Consider the following 17,274-nt stretch of genomic DNA (forward strand, 5'->3'; position numbering starts at 1 on the left):
GGCGCAGAGTGTGTTGTACACTAATTTGTATACTAATTCATAAGAATGTCATATTTGCTAAGTTAGTTACTTGAATTTACACCGAGTTAAAACTTATCAGGAAGTCACTTAAAAAGGATAACATTAGTGTAACCATGCCCTCGACTGCAAGCCGCAACACATATCAATTACAGACTCTCTGATGTCAGAAAAATATGATATTCGGATCTCGTAGTGTCTTCAGTGGCTCTAGTACGGCACTACCAAGTGTTACTGACAGGTTAACACGTTTTCACTGTACTTGTTGTGACAACTTGACAATCACGTGAGAAATGTGAAAGGTGGTTGCTATCAGTCAGACCAATTTGTTGGCAATTTGTAGGAAAACAGTTAATGCACACTTAATGGTTTGTTATCATGAGTCTGATCTCATTTCATTTTCTGAGTGACCTTGTTGATAATTCACATTGGATTTGACAGGGATGAAGGCTTGATTCTAGTATCAAGTGCGTTCTCCTCTGCTGCCACCGCGAGAAAATATCGATCCCAGCGGTGATTGGTACTGTAATCAAACATTTTCTACCGTTACGTTCGCTTCCCACCAAACCAACAGGCGCCGGGTAATTCAAATCCCCCCCCCTCTTGTACTTGAGTAGGTTTCTCACCGCGTAGCGGGAATTGCTTTGGTGAAATATTGCCAAATGATACAATAAAACCATGGTCCCTGTGATCAACCTATGCAACTATCATCCTATACAATGATCACACTATACAACCATGGTCCCTGTGATCAACCCATGCAACGATCATCCTATACAATGATCACACTATACAATGATCATACTACACAATGATCATACTATACAATGATCATCCTATACAATGGCCATTCTCTACAAAAATCATTCAAATACAATGATCATCATATTCAGCGATGATCATCTAATATACAATGACCATCCATACAATTATCATCACATACAATGACCATCCTATACAATTATCATCACGTGCAATGATCATCCTATACAATTATCATCATATACAATGATCATCCTATACAATTATCATCACATACAATGATTATCCTATACAATTATCATCACATACAATGATTATCCTATACAATTATCATCACATACAATGATTATCCTATACAATTATCATCACATACAATGATTATCCTATGCAATTATCATCATATACAATGATCATCCTATACAATTATCGTCACATACAATGATCATCCTATGCAATTATCATCATATACAATGACCATCCTATACAATCATCATCACATATAAAGATCATCCTATGCAGCGATCAATCTAACCATCCTATACAATAACCATATTTAAAAGATCATCTTATATGATAACTATTCTATGCAACCATCATCCTTTACAGTGATTTTCATATACAATGATCGTCATGCTTATCATATAATACAGTGATCACCATTTACGATGTTCTTCACATACAAGAATGATCTGTAAATGTCAAATGACGAGAAGGACGTCAATATGCCCGCAAAATATGGGACACGTTCATCCCGTCACTAGTCAAAGCTTACTAGAAAATGACAACATCTCCAAATACTATCGTGTCAGCTCGCTGCGATAATTATTACCACCTCTGTAAACATTTTGACATGCTGGTCGCTCCATATTCAATTACTGCGCCTGTATTGTCGATCTTTGAGATAATCTCCCGCTCGGCGCAGCGTCTGACCAGAAAACCAATGGCCCAGCCATTTGTTTGGTCACCCGCGTATCATTGCTCTGACAAGGTTACAATGTGGACACAATCTAGCAATTTTGACCCTTCAGTTCCAATATCCGTTAATATGTTACTTGTCACCGTGTCCAAGTGTTCTTTTCTCTGGTGAAGTGATTCACTTGGCGGACTTGGCACTGTATGTGGTTCAGCTTGGTTATGCTTCATCGGAACAAAATGGACTTTGGGGTGAAGTGACGGCCGCATGAAGCCACTAATACTGAAGTGTACATCGGCTGATCCTATTTTGCTCCCCTAAAGTTGAACCTGCGACGTAAATTCCCACACTCGCCTCGTTGGAAATTGCTCTTTGGCTGCAAGATCGCCAGTTTCAGCCTATTTCCAAGTTTGAACCAAACTGCAAGCTATTCAGCCGAATAAAAACATCTTCGGTTTCTCTGACATAATTATCATACATACGTCGGGATCACTCTTCGCTGGCATGGCGCCGTGTTTCAAAAGCATCATTTAGCGTCATAAAGATTTGCCACAATCTATGCGTAATACATGAGTCTGTTGTTAGGGCATTGTTTGGGACAGTTTGGGACATTTAGAGTGGATGAATCACCTGCCATTCCATCATATCCCGCCTTTCAGCCGGGTGTCATTTTTTCTCGCATTGGCGTGAAAAAAACAATGCACGATGGACAACAATGGCAATATCCTCATATATCCGTCAGCAAAATGTGTATCAATGTGACTGTCGGTCACAGAAGCCTTAAATACGAATAAGAGGGCGCGTCATCAATGCATCTGTAGCAAGACGTGTCCAGTACATCGAGATAAACATGTCAATAAAGCTTATTCGTCGAACTACTTATTTCATTATCCGAACTGGAATGGCTGCATTGGTCATACCGCTAATCACACAGAGATCCGCGCCAGCCGCACGTCAGCCCAGCCGACGAATCCACTAACCAAGTCCGTATGTCTGTCCAGATACATATTAATTCTCCTGCATGGTTACAATGTAACTTACACACTGTAAACACTGTCCATACATCGGATCGCCTCTTAATTAATGTTTCATTAAATTACTATATGCGTGAGATGTGTTCCATTTCTGTTGGTCGTTCTGTAATAGTCATTACTGATAATCGTCGCTTATTCTGACGACACAGCCAATGGACATACGGTTTAACCTCTGTAATAAGGACAAATTCTGTTCTTGATAGAGAAATGTCCTGATTTGAGAGGACAAATTGAATGAAAACAACCAATTTTGGTCCTTAATATAGAGAGTTTCCTTAATAGAGAGGTGTCCGCTAATGGAGGTTGTACTGTACATATTAACCACCCAATCCTTGTGACGTATGTTTCGATAAAAATACTTTATACTGAAAATATTGTCTATATCAAGAAAAAAAAATCATTCCGCTGATTTTGTCCAAACCGTAAAAAATGTATACGTAAAAAATGTATACTTCGATTTTCCCTGGCAGGGCAGCGACTGACCTTCGTGTATCGTACTTCCGTCTATCTTCTATCGACATGTCGCGATATATAACCTTGAGGCAAATCAATAAAGAATGGAACAGTTTATCAAGCGCCTGTCTAATATGTTTAATAAAACTGTCGACCCTAGGTGTCAAATTCACATATACGTACATATATATAAATAACAGAGCCACGACCCTAATCAATACACTCTTTGAGCTCCGATCCGTTTACATCTGTGTCCACAAACAACAGTCAATAACGTTTAAATATAAGATCGGTAATTGTTTGGATTTTCTGATAATCTCTACACCGAGTCGAATACATAATGAAGTATGAACTAAGTAATATCCAGCAAGCGTTGTTATAACGACCGCATAGTATCCTTAACACCTGTCCAGGTCAAATATCTCATCCGTTCGGTAAAATTCATCTTTAAGAATTCTTTCAGTTTCTACATGAGCATGTCCAATTTCTACAGAATTGCTATAATATTCTGTCTTAATATATTTAAGCCAAAATCTTATCAACGTGCATAACTAAATAGAACCATACCACGTAAATATTTTCGTCCTACGTGCCTCATCAAGACAAAAAATCCCGATACTATTCTTATTAGATTCTCACAGATTTATTAAATATACATGTATTTGTTGTAGTTATAGAAGAATTCATTATTATCAGTTTCGTACAATCTTTCCGAGGTTTTTGTAAAATTCTCGTAGTTGAGATATTCTAACTAAGAACCTTGACAAAGGCGTACCTGTAAACCGTCCATTTTTGCAAGCGTTTTTCTTGCGAATTACCTTGACTCGCGTTACTCTTTCCAGTAACACCAGCAACAACGCCGACATGATCCCCATTCTCAAAACCCACAGTGTAATCCCATCCTTAGCCGAGCACACTAAAGCTGAATATTCTTCCTCATAAAACGTGACCCAATCAGACCTCGTTGGTAAACAGAGTCGGCATCATTGGTAATTAACGAGGAAAGCTTATTGAAGGCGTTGAATGAAGCACTAAGACGTGTATGTTGAGATGTTCTTTTAATACTGCCTATAGTACATTTTTATAAACCATGCCTTATCTTTGCCACCGTACAGATCATCGCTCCGTGTCACCATTAAGGAATCCCCCAACACAGCCCCCCCCCGTACACCTAATCTGGGATCACCGAAAGAGACCCCCCTGATCACTGCGCAGTAATATATCATATAAAACGTGACCTCTGTATGATATGACCTCCGTTAAACAGAGTCTGAGACATTAATTACACAGTAAGCGATTGAGGGATGGGGAACTCAGCCGTCTGTCGCGGCCATATAACTTTTAAGGTGTCTGGAGGTTTCCTGATCATGGCCGCCTCAGCAAAATGATTTGCTACAGCGAAGAAAAAACACTGATTCGATCCTTCTTATCCAAGCAATATCCTAATGGCGACACAGTTAAGCCCCTTTATCAGCATCTTCACCACCAATATACTTTACCTCAAGAACGACCTGATGCACCCTGGTTAAGGTCGTACATGTTTTACCCGCATCGTTTGGGGTCTGGGACTATTGTTCGATTTCTTTGAAGTTTGTTTTTGGGTTAATCCCTGCTTCGCAACCAAACATAATTTACTTATTTAAGTAGGCTAACCATTCTTACGAAATTTTTTGTTTTTTTGTATGGTTTTGTATGCATCGACGTAGTGCATTGGCCATTTGCCCCTTTGTATACTAACATTTTATTTCTCTACCAATCTGGCTGAAATAAATGTTCAGGTTACTTTTTTTCCAACTACCATCCCGTCCTCTCGTTATAAGACAGATCCCGGGAGACACCTAAACCTGTCAGAAAGATACATAGAGAGTGAGAGAGCACGACTCTCGATCACATCAGGACGTCGTAGGATCAGACCAACTGGATCAGACCAACTAGATCAGACTAACTGGATCAGACCCACTTCCTGAGAGGTGAAAGGCGTCAATAACGTCACTTCCGAATATTTGGTGTATCAACACCACTGCTCTGCTCTGTCCGTCAGCACCCTCAACATTCGAATCAGGGTTGCGACCCAGTAACGCAATGTGTATTTATTTTGCTAATGCCAATCTAAGGCAATTTATTTTAAATTGCAGGGCCCACTTGCATCAGTCCAATCAAATAATGGTATTAGCCGATTATACGCTGCATTAATCTAAACAAAATCCCAGTGTGAATTGATTTAGGAATTCCATTGCTTCAGGCGATATCAATTAATCATAGAATGGTGATGTTAGTTGAATTAGAACAGAATAATCTCTTATTGCAAAAATACAGCACGATTTCAAACTTCATTCAAGTTTTCTAAGAAGTGAAGAGATTCCATTATACATGTATTGATTAAACTGAATATTTTTTTGCAGCTGTTAACCCTAGAATTACGTTTTGTTCAGTTTTACTTGCCAGAGCACAAGATCGTTTTATCAAAAGAATAATTCGTAACCAAAAGTGACATAATACTACTGAATTTGTTTCATTTTGTCGGAAATCAAAATGACAGATTTGCAAAAATAGAAATAACTAGTAGGTGGATCATTCTGCAGTGAAGGGGGCGATTTTATGCCGTTTTAGCTGCGCATTTACTACGCTTGATTCATATCCCCCGCATTCATTTGTCCTATATTCACACATGTCTCACGTAGCTTTCACCGAAGCAATAAAATTGTGCAAAAGCTATATACTGCTAGCGATTACTAATATCAGAAATTTGACAATGGGTTAACGTAAGAATATAATGGGTCGCTGGAGTCAAATCCCCGTATTGATGTGTGCTCAAACTGAGATACATGTTTCAGGTTGTCAGCACGTTCAAGGCTTTGTTCAACAGCAATATACTTTTTGCAATTTCTGATAAGAGTTGCTTGAAGAATTTTCAACTGCATGACTGTATAGCGTTATGTTATATCATAATATGATAAGCGCGTATTGATCTCCTGCCGGTATTGAAGATCGAGGATAACCTATTGAAGGCATCAGGTTTAAGTCAGAAGATCAGCTAACATCATTGTCTTGAAGAAATAATCCGTTGAACTCATCCTTAGTGAGATGCTAGTGTATTGTGTTATTGATGCTTACGCGCTAGTACGTGTGTTTTATGGATGAAATTGTACAAGGTTTCGCTGTTTAGAATATCAGTGTATACACAACTATCATTTTCTTTACATTTTCGCGCAGGGTGGAGTAGGAGGGGGGAGACTGAATGTTTAGGTGACTTCTGAAAACTCAAACGTTTCTGTCAACAGCAACGAAGCAATTATTTAAAAAAAACGACACTCCAAAAATCGAATAGTGATGAACTACCGTATATCTCTTTTTCGTTATTACTTTTTTTTTCTGTTGAACGTGGTGGACAACAGCACTATAGTTTGAGAGCCATGATGAAGTTACAAGCTCGAAGTCTGAAATGAACTCTCAGTGTGCGCAGCAACACCACTTAAAGAAAACCTAAAGCGAAACGCTTATAAAAATGGGGTGTTTTGAACGGCCCGGTCAAAACCTAAGGCGGGAATACGATTCCATTGATAAATGTTAGCAGTTTCGAGTTCCACTCAGGTAGTTGACTATGTAGCCAATGAGCTGCATGAGAAGTAATCACCAATTTAGTTATTTTCAGGACGTTCAGCTAGTCTAAATAAAAACTTTTGCCACGACTGGATCTCTTCAACAAACGAGGATGTTGCCAAACTGAGCTCCTTTTCACTCGTAACCACTCCGAAATGTCTCTAAACATGATTCTATAAATATCAGTGAATGATCTTAAAAGCTTGTCAAACAGCGTATGGACGTATCTCTTGTGGGACGGGAGTAAGACGCGGCCATACTGAAACATCAGATCTAAATCACTTGGATTAGTTCAGATGATATCCTTGTCAAAGATGACGTACTATAGAAAAACTTGAGTGACGGTATCAATCAAGATATTGCATGCTGTTCTTAAAGGATTGGTTCCTTTGTGCAAATTTTGCGAACTGAACTAACTTTTGGTAACTAGATATAGAAATGCCCGTCGAGCAGGAATTAGGCGCACGAGCATGCGATGGAAATTCTTATGTAGGATATTTTATCCGGTGCGCACACCAGTATTCATTGCAGGTATAATTATCCAATGCGTATTTAACAGCTCTTCGTTCGGTTATTAATGTACTCTCTCATGCTATTTTAATCTCTGAGCTATTGACGGTCATGGTACCTATAGATCTATATGCCGGAATCCGTCAGAATACAATATGGCCGGACACCTTTTCCATGGTGAGATTTTCCACTTCCTCTGCATCGGCATAGAGCCACCATATATCGACTACGTCTGCATAAAAGAGCTGACATATCAAATTGTGACTTTCGATTTTGTTTTATCAATATTATCATCCTCCGTCCTGTTTCTAACGACACCACTCCTTTGACATTATTCTCCTGACGCTTTTCATACTCAACGGGCATCATTAGTGAATGCGGATTGAGGCCAAGCGAATGATATGTTACATTCATGTAATTTTCCCTCATTGGAGAACACAAGAGGGATGCAGCTGGTGTGTTTGAGTTAGTTTGATATTACATTTCATCTATTTATTTGAAATTATGCCACACACATTACGATGGTGATCGAACAGACTTATAGTCTGGGATTGGATGACAATCCTACATGTAATTTGACTAGACATAGAAGCGCATTTCTAACGACAAACTCGATGCCCTTCTCGCACCTCGGTAGTCATCAAAGCCTCATCAAGTCATACGCAAGTCATACCCTATAGTCCCTTTATAGCCAAACTTTAAGCAAACAAATTTTGCCCCGTTATTTTGATTACACATTTTGAGACTTTTGAGACCTTTATTTTCAACGGCGAAAGATGACTCCATCAGAATTGCTCGATGAAACACGAATCACTGTTGACTAGTCTTGTGAACATTGCCATGTAAAACAAAGAAACTGGATTATGTGGAGCTGGACGGTACGATAATCGCATACAAATTTATTTAGCCTGGATTCGTCAGTCAAACGCCTCTTCATCTTTTTCCCTTACGTTATTTGCGATACACGCTTTTCATCCTTTATGGCGAAAATGACAGGATATTACGGAGGATATCTCAGGCGTGATTTCCGCCATCTTGGTGTAATATAACATGCATGAAACACTATCTGATCTCAGTTCTTTTGTTGTTGGATCAGGTAGCAGTCATTTGTTCGGTGATTTAGAATGTAGTGAGAGGGAAAACAGCATCACTTTATCACTTCCGATACATGAAACCGGTGAGCATATGGGTGCGTTAGAGACACGCACAACTCAATACATCAGCTTGACTTTCGGTAGATCCTACTTCAAGTGATAACTAGGTACATTCTCAACGCATTGAGCCGTTACTGACAGCATCATTACGTTTACAGGCCCCTCATAACCAAATTCGAACAATACAGGTCCTCCCAAGTTTAGACCTATTGTTCCGTGAGCCTAATACCTGAACAGATGGTCGAGCTTTACAGTAGGGTAAATTGGCGGGCTAGATCAAACTATTATGAGCGCGACAATTTTAGATTTAAAAAAGGTTATTTGTTAAAATAATACATGTGTAGGTGAACTGTCCAGTTTCCAAAAGCATCGCAGCAAGGATTGTGCCCTTTTTTTCTTTTGTGACTGGACGATGGCATGACTGATTTGCTTGTCTCAGAATCTTGATAATTCGTAACGTACAAAAGGCGTTTTAGAGCTTTACGAATGGTGTTATCACCAAGGGGCTATAAACGTAATGATTACCTGATGCACTAGGAGTACTTGTCTACCTAGTACGTAAGGAGTGAATGCCAGTTTATCTGTGCACAGTTTCCCTTTACAGTGGAGGCATTGGTTTGATTTCAGTGTCAACGTCAAAAGAAAATATCCGGTGATTTTGTATGCTTATTTTGGTATCAACCAACTGGGGAATTTGATTGTTACTTTTGAACATACAAAATTGATCTAATGAGACCAAAGTCACGGGCCAGTGCGGTGGACCCCTCCGGGCGTTACGTCATACTTGCCCCTTACGCTGGGATTCATGACATGTCCCGGATTGACCCAGATACCAAATTAGTCGTGCAATCAAGTCCTGTTCCCATGTTTTATTGAGCCTGCAAAGAGCTAATCAATTCATTCTCATCTCGTCAGAGATTATGTTAATATATCGAATTGGTGAGTTCAAATATCTCGACTTTTGGGACTGACCGAAACATGTAGTCAACTAACATGTATGATTGCGTACTGTTGGAGCATTGATCAATAGACTAAAGGTGGATTCGTACTCCGACGCACGACCATCGCCGGCGTCGAACGCAGCGTCCTGCGTCGGTCGCCTATGCCATCGCACGATTTTGTAGGCGTCGTATCGCGTGACTATGAATGCTCACGCGATTATATGTGAGGAAGCTCAAGCGTAAAACGACGTAATCAATTCCCATTCCCCGTCTTGGCGCCTTTGAAAATATGCATAAACATGAGTCCTTGGTCCCATGACCAGAAAAGTGATCATTCATTGGTACGACGCCGCGATCGGACGCAGAGAGTTCAAATTTGTTGAACTCTTTAATATCGCACGCCGACCGAACGCGCGTCCGGACACCGATGGCCATCGCCGTCGCACGCGAAAGTATGAATCAACACCACGACGTCGGCGTCGAGAATTTGATCGTGCGTCGATCGGAGCCATATTTAGGTAAAATGTCAAGGTCATTGTGAACTGAAAGATCATATTGACACCAAATGACAAGCATGTTCGGGTTGTCGGTGTGTTCAATGGACTATATTTAATAGTCCGTAGTGAAGGTTATTGTGAAACTGACAAATCATAGTTGATCACTCCAAATAATAAGCCTATGATAAAGGTATCAGTGAAGCCAATATTCCGTGACCCAATGGCGGTGTCATACCCTTGACTTATGTAGCAAGACCATGTAAGCTACCTAACAATTCTACGACACTACCCTAGCCTGTGGAAGTGCATGTACTTCCCATGCTCAATGTTACAAGGTTGCGATTGTGCTCGACCTGATAGTGGTATTATCGAATAATCACCCGGGAATCATATGACATTAGCAATGTCTTGTTTTGAAATGTCTGTATGGAATGTCCTGCCCTACACCCTATCACTGCCAGGAGATTGAGACAGACTGAGCTGGCGCCTCATAAATTGTGGACCTGGCCCATTACAGGGTTAACACACGGAAACATGTGGCTGCCTGCTGCGCAGACGATTGATGAAGACACGGCGACCACTGGCACAGACTAAGCAAAAATCACAGAAATGAAATGTCCTGGGAACATTGTGCTCACCTGGGAATCATTTAGTTGCAGATGAAATGACATATGGAGGTTAAATTGACTCTTAGATATAACAAACGTAGCACTGTCAATGACACTTAAGAGTTCTCTGTGAACTTGATAAACTAGGTCACAATAGACCTTAATTGGGTCAACTTGTACAGATGCTCAATATGTGTCTCCATATAAAATTTGAAGAATCTCAGACAAATAGTAGTGAAACGTATCAATTTCAGTGGAATTTTAGAGTTTGACCGTTTTGACCTTGGAAACTAGGTCAAGGTCAAAATGTTTTACGCTCTATGTCAATCTTGATGATATTGATTAATTATGCACCTTTGAGGATCACATAGTGAATGTGTCTTGATATAATTGACATTGAGTTTTATTACCTGACCTACTTACACCTGAAAAGTAGGTCACATTGTGTCAAGTCATGTTGTCAAAAGAAATCCTCACACCAAGTTTCAACTTTCTAGACTCAATAGTGAGCAAACGTGCCTCTATTGTTGACGGATGACGGACCAACGGACCGACGACGGATGACGGACCGACGGACAAGAAAGACGTGATGAGATAAGCTCACCCATGTGAGCTAAAAATGAATTCCTGATTAAAATGAACATGTGCAACCGGAAATTTACTCTCAAATGTAAATATCGATTCATGTCAAAGTGTTTACTTTCTATTTCCATTCGTTTATTTATGCAATTTTCGCAGCCTGTTATTCCAGGGAATGCGCAATAACTCAAAATTAAGACAATGTGAAATACCAATTAGAAGTTTTGATGTACAGGATCGACTGATGAGACCGGTGTATGGGTTTGAAGAGTCCTGGGACGAATGTCCAGGGAACACCGGATTCTATATACAGTGGAACCTCCCTTAACGGACACCTCTCTGCTAAGGAAAACATCTCTATTACGGACAACCTCTCTATCAAGGACACTAGTCTTGGTCCCAAATGGGTTGTTTCCATTCAATTTGACCTCTCTAATCAGGACACCACTCTATTAGGGAGAGCAATTGTCAACAGTCCCGAGGTTGTCCTTAATAGAGAGGTTCTACTGTACATGTGACTGTCAACATAGAAATGCTAATTTTAGTGTACTCTCATTATCATAACAATCAATTTTAGATTCCTAATCATATTTATATACTCATGATGACATGATTATATACTTCTACAAATAATTGACCAAAATTCATATCAAAGCTCCTTACATTCCAGTGAATCAGAATTCCCTCATTTCACGTCAACAGCATAAACAATGGATGGCGAATCCACTCACCCCGTTACAGGCCAATTCTTGGGTTGTGAAACTATCAACTAATGGTAAAAATGAGCTATTTGCGATTGTAGCATCATGATGAAAGTGTTTTCATCTGGTACTTGTGAATAAAAAGGGTACCATCTGTCACATCAAGAAAGGATATGAACGCGTTGCCTTTTATGGTAAATGCCTTAACATTTCAAGGAAAATGCAAACTCCAAATTCGTTCGTTCTCCACAGAAGATTCTGTACCTGTTTTTGTTCAAGTAATTTCTTGACCAGATTACGAATAAGGGTACAACATACCAGAGCCCTTCATCAAACGTTGTCCGAAAGCTTTTTTTGCAGCGCAAAAGGAGATAGTTATGTTTGCGGACAAATAACGATAGTGTACTCAGCAAAAGACGTTGATTCCTCATGGTGTTAATGAAACGTTAAGCACCCACGGTCGATGCTCCAATATACACATTCTTGAAATATGTTATCGCTATCATCTTCGTTTCATCTCTAATTTAAAATTCTTCTCAGCCTAGAGTCAAACGAATTAAATTTTGTTTCAGCCTAAGAAATAGCACTGATCTCCCTTACAATTCAGACCCACCGGGACTAACCAATGCCCGTGCGTTATTGATATATGACCGTATGACCCTTGCATCTTTAAAACCCATTGACTGGAATTGAATCACCCTTAAAACTGTGGTACCCAAGTGATTGAGTCCAATCGACCCTTGGAAATGTTCGCGCATAATTGTCCGGTGTAATGTTTTTGAGTGTTTCTGTTTTTGAGTGTTTCCCCTCATTGTTTGGGAACGCTCAGAAATAGATTTACGAGTTTTTCTGTGTATCCCCCCTATTGAAAAGTCATGGTCTCTCTAGCTGCCTATTGTTTGGAAACACTGACACATGGGAAACAACCACAGATGTTACACCGGGTCTCCCTTACAATGAAAGACCCCGCACTAATTCCCTGGCCCATTGATTGCATCTCCCTTTACAATAGTCAAGGCAAACCCAACCTGTTGGTTCACAGGAGTATTGCGTGTATATATCTCAATTTGATTGACACACCAGCTCGGACTCGTGTAATGAAATGGAATATGATATGTGATGTTTTAACCGATTTCATTGTCAATGTTTGCCTCATGCTTGATTGAAAATTATAAAGTTCCTTTCATTAGGCAATTATATTTTTCAAACAAGGACAATTATCTGCTCATGTCTCCTGAAACTAGGCTAAGATGGTGACGTTTGTAAATTGCGTGTTGACGTTGTATCGGGTCATTCCATAACCCGATGTAAAAGAAATGCAAGTCCCCCGGAATCTAAGTCCGGTCCATTTGTTAAAGTGAATAGAGTCGCCGAGTTCCTTTGTTGAAGATTATGTAACTAACCCAATGCACAGCTGGTGTATGGGGTCCTGCATTCCTAGGACGTCCATTCCTTTTACACCGGTCTACAAACAGTATGATTCACGATGTCACTTTACACCCTCTTGCCGTGGCAGGCATGTCACGTTTTCAAGTATAAATATCAATTCATACTCGTGTCGTGTGACATATGAACCGCGACAAGTGACAACGGAACAGAACATGTATGTTAACTCGGCCTACTAAAAAAATTAACCCAAATCACATTGAAACATATCTTTAGTTTTGAGATCAAATCCTGATTAGGGTAGAGAAGTCAGCCGATGCCTCATTCCTCAACTATCACAAACACAAGGATAAAAGCGTTATTACATTAGGCATGTTAGGAGAGCGTTGATTTCGGGTGTAGAACTATGTTCTCCGGGTTATTTGGAAGCATAGTCACAAACTGCACGTGGCAATTCACTCTCTCAACGATCTGCCGCGCCAATATGCAATATTGTATCAGAGCAAACAACAAATCATTGCACAGCCTGGTCAGTAAAAGCTTGCGTTACCGAGGTCCAATACGTACACTGCCGGGGAAATTGAAAAAAAGAAATATATGTCATAAAACTAATGTTGCAGTGTCAATTCTTTAAACCAATATACGAACTTATCAAATTGGAAAACTATGTCGATCTACTTGGAGTTGATTCGCGATAGAGCCAAACTATCTAAAATGCGCCTTCAATAAGTATATAGAACTACTCGACCATGCCGGCCCATTATATAACGTTCTACGTGATGTTCTGGTATTGCGTGGAGAACAACGTCAAATATTGCTCTTTTCTTAACAGTGAAATATTGATGCACCTCACCCAACATACGACAGCTTTACTTTGAGTAATTCAGCCTCTTACGATTAAAAATAATTCATATTGTCTCCGTACAAACACTGTCCAGTGCACACTGTCATTTAGCTCAAACAATGAGGTCATACCTCCTACTGGGACTTTCTATCGATATTTTCCAGTCAGTAGTGCGTACAGGTTTTCAGAAATATGCCCAGTGTCTAGACCAAAAGTGTGACTAGTATTTTGTGTATTCATTCATCCCAGGTCGTAAATCTATATATATAAGTACGATTATCATAAAATTCTTATGCAACGTCCTTTTTTCTTACAAACATAACTTCACAAACATTCTCTACACACTGGAGGCACACATGCAACGTATTCGTACCCCCAATCAACTTTCCCTACGTTTTCATAAGATCATTACTGCAACAGTTCTGACTTAATGATTCAATACACGAAACAAAGTGATTTTAAGATCGTGAGCATGACAATTTGAGAGAGTTTTCAAGCATTCCATTATCTTTGTATTTCTGCAATGGTGTGTGTTTCTTATTTAAGTGCTTTATAAAAAGACTTGAAAGTGATTAAAAAAATAATGATTTGTGTTATCTGGATTCGTTCACTAATAGTTTTTTTGGACACGTAAGGTTTGAAGATGCGTGGTCGGATATTAATATATTTCATCGTCACCATGCGCCGCCACTTGTTCCAACAGACCACGGTTCAATAGTGTTTTAATTGCGAGGCAGCTTTCGACGTTGATTGCAAGTTTCAGGTAGACATATTGTCGGGTGTTCATCATTCTCATGCACTGTTTTTCTTGCAGTTTAACGATTTCTCAAAAATCAGGTATGCGGATGTCTCTGTCCTGGTAGAGGTAATGTTAGGATGATATAAAACAACACATCTTACGCCTTCCTTTCGCGTTAAGTCGACATTTCCGGCTGTCTATAAACCTAAGATCTAAGACTCTATAAAACTTAGACCCAATTAGTTTTATAGTCCTATGGGTCTTAGTTTTATAGTTGGGTCTTAGATTTATAGTCATTGGGGTCTTAGTTTTATAGTTGGGTCTTTGATTTATAGTCACATGGCTCTTAGTTTAATAGAGTCGTAGGTCTTTGGTCTTAGGTTTATAGATACCCGACATTTTTAGCGTTCACGCTTGGGAATAAATGTCTTTCAGAATGCGTTCCTGAATCGCTCATTAGGCGCTAAGATAATTAATGGCACCTCATTAAGATCACCAGTAGGCTAATTAATCGTTATTAGCATGGCGTATTGGTATCAATTATATCAGATTGGATCAATAGGAGAAAAATGAAGAAGCACCGACCTGATGATACAATAGGAACTTAACGTCGAACTCAACAGAGAGACCAGAATGAACATTTTTTTACTGGAAGGCGTCTCGCACACGAGCGATGTTTATGGTGATCCGTGACAATTATCGCTGCAGCGAGAGATATGCTCGCTCGTCTGCAGGTAAAACCGGTAATGCCTGGGTTTGAGGTTTATTGCGGTTGGCAGCGAACCCTATTCCTTGCACCTGCGCTGACCACCGCGTGCGAGATATATGTCTCATAAGGACATCATCGCAGGCAGCAACAACAAAAGAAACGCTTTATCGAGGCGCTATAGACTTAGACAGTAGCCCACTGTGCAAAGCATGTAATAGGATCACAAGACATCCTCTATGATATTTGAATAGGACGATACAAACCATATTGATAAAACCACACATTATTTGAATAGGCATACATAGCTGCAGGTATATTCCGTATTCATTCAGTGCATGTAAATACCGAGCTGAGATTTGCATGTTGAACATACCCTGACAAAGTGCACAGAACTGCTCACTAATTTCGGACAGGATAACGATATCAAGCCTTTCACCCAAACATAACTTTTCAGCATAATTGGGGTATTCAAAAGAAAAACAAACTGCATGTCTTTAAAGTTCCATATTCGAGAGGTGGACAGACACATGGTGGCCACGATTTGTACAGTACCCACATGCACAAGATGTTTACACAGTTCATTCTAGATGTGCACAGGTGTGTCCATCTCTCCGATATACAACTTTAATTGACAGTTTTTGTTTTTTTTCATAACCCGATACACGGCGCTTGTCTGTATTGACAGTACAGTGCAGTCAAGCCCCATGTATCTGTAAGCGAGAGTTAATTATTTCCCTTCTCTTTTGGTCTAGAAAGCACATCTTTCAGTCTGGATGGTATATAATTTGTCATTTTCGAGTACATGCACAATACGCGTTATAGTTGTCGATGTTACATTTAATCTGAATATCTATAAATAATTAAGCTAATTATGAAAAAGCAAAATATTCCTCTGGACACCCTATTATATTATGTTACATATATCATTCCCAAGTGTAACTTTGGGAATATTTGCTATTTCTTTTTAACTTTACCATAAAAAGATGATTTCAACCTATTTAGATGATTCAAATTTAACCTAACGCTATGCATGACATGACTCTAACGAGCCCGTCTCTAACAATGCGTCTAATTAACATACCAGTTATAAGCTTAAGTATTCCGTTTTCAACTCCAATCATTAACCCGGGAAGTAAATCCACATTCCTTTAGAACTCACACTGAATAATAACTCGTCAATAATATGTGATCTTCTATCCACTTATATCCAATTTGATATCCGTTTAACTGACGCAACTTATGTTACAGTTTACAGTAAGGCGACAGCGTAATCCTTTGGAAGAAGGTTTGGTATCAGATAAGCACACTGGTTGGTGGTGAGCAGCACGTTATACGAAGAAACGTTCCTCGCATTGAATCCAATGCAAACTACCAGCTCGTTATACGATAGTGAATAGTTCAATGAGCGGATAAGTAGGCCTACTATTATTGTCATGTATCAATTGATAGTTTGACATCCATTTTATATCATGTTGGTGTAAGCGGGGCCTGATTAAACGTTTGCTGTTTGCTGGCTGCTAAAAGGGAGGGCCAACTTTTATAATCGCGGAGTTGGGGCACTTTTTTACGGTAATAACTGCAATAGTTGTTTGACTGATCGGGGGAGGACAGTACTGGCTCTATAAAATGATAAAAGGCTATTCAATTCTAAAGGAAGAGGATCTTGCAGAAGTGGTCAAACTCGATACGCCTAAAAAAGTGTTCCAACACTCTGCAAATAAGGATTATCCACTTTACCATACTTTTTCATTGTAATACTAGAATGGTAACACGAATAGTGGGTCGGTATCTTATGTTTTGTCCTGTAATTCCTCCTATATGATATT

General features: G+C 39.6%; 1 protein-coding gene across 1 annotated transcript in view; it reads right to left on the reverse strand.

Moving 5' to 3' along the window:
* LOC135498977 (atrial natriuretic peptide receptor 1-like) overlaps positions 1-16,719 on the reverse strand; it is an 813,512-nt gene extending 796,793 nt beyond the window's left edge. Inside the window, exon 1 of the mRNA XM_064789559.1 lies at positions 16,530-16,719. The gene's annotated coding sequence lies outside the window, so the exon portion shown is untranslated. The remainder of the gene's footprint in view (positions 1-16,529) is intronic.
* Between the last annotated feature and the right edge of the window lie 555 nt (positions 16,720-17,274).

This window comes from Lineus longissimus, chromosome 14, assembly GCF_910592395.1.
Source record: "Lineus longissimus chromosome 14, tnLinLong1.2, whole genome shotgun sequence".
Taxonomy (NCBI): domain Eukaryota; kingdom Metazoa; phylum Nemertea; class Pilidiophora; order Heteronemertea; family Lineidae; genus Lineus; species Lineus longissimus.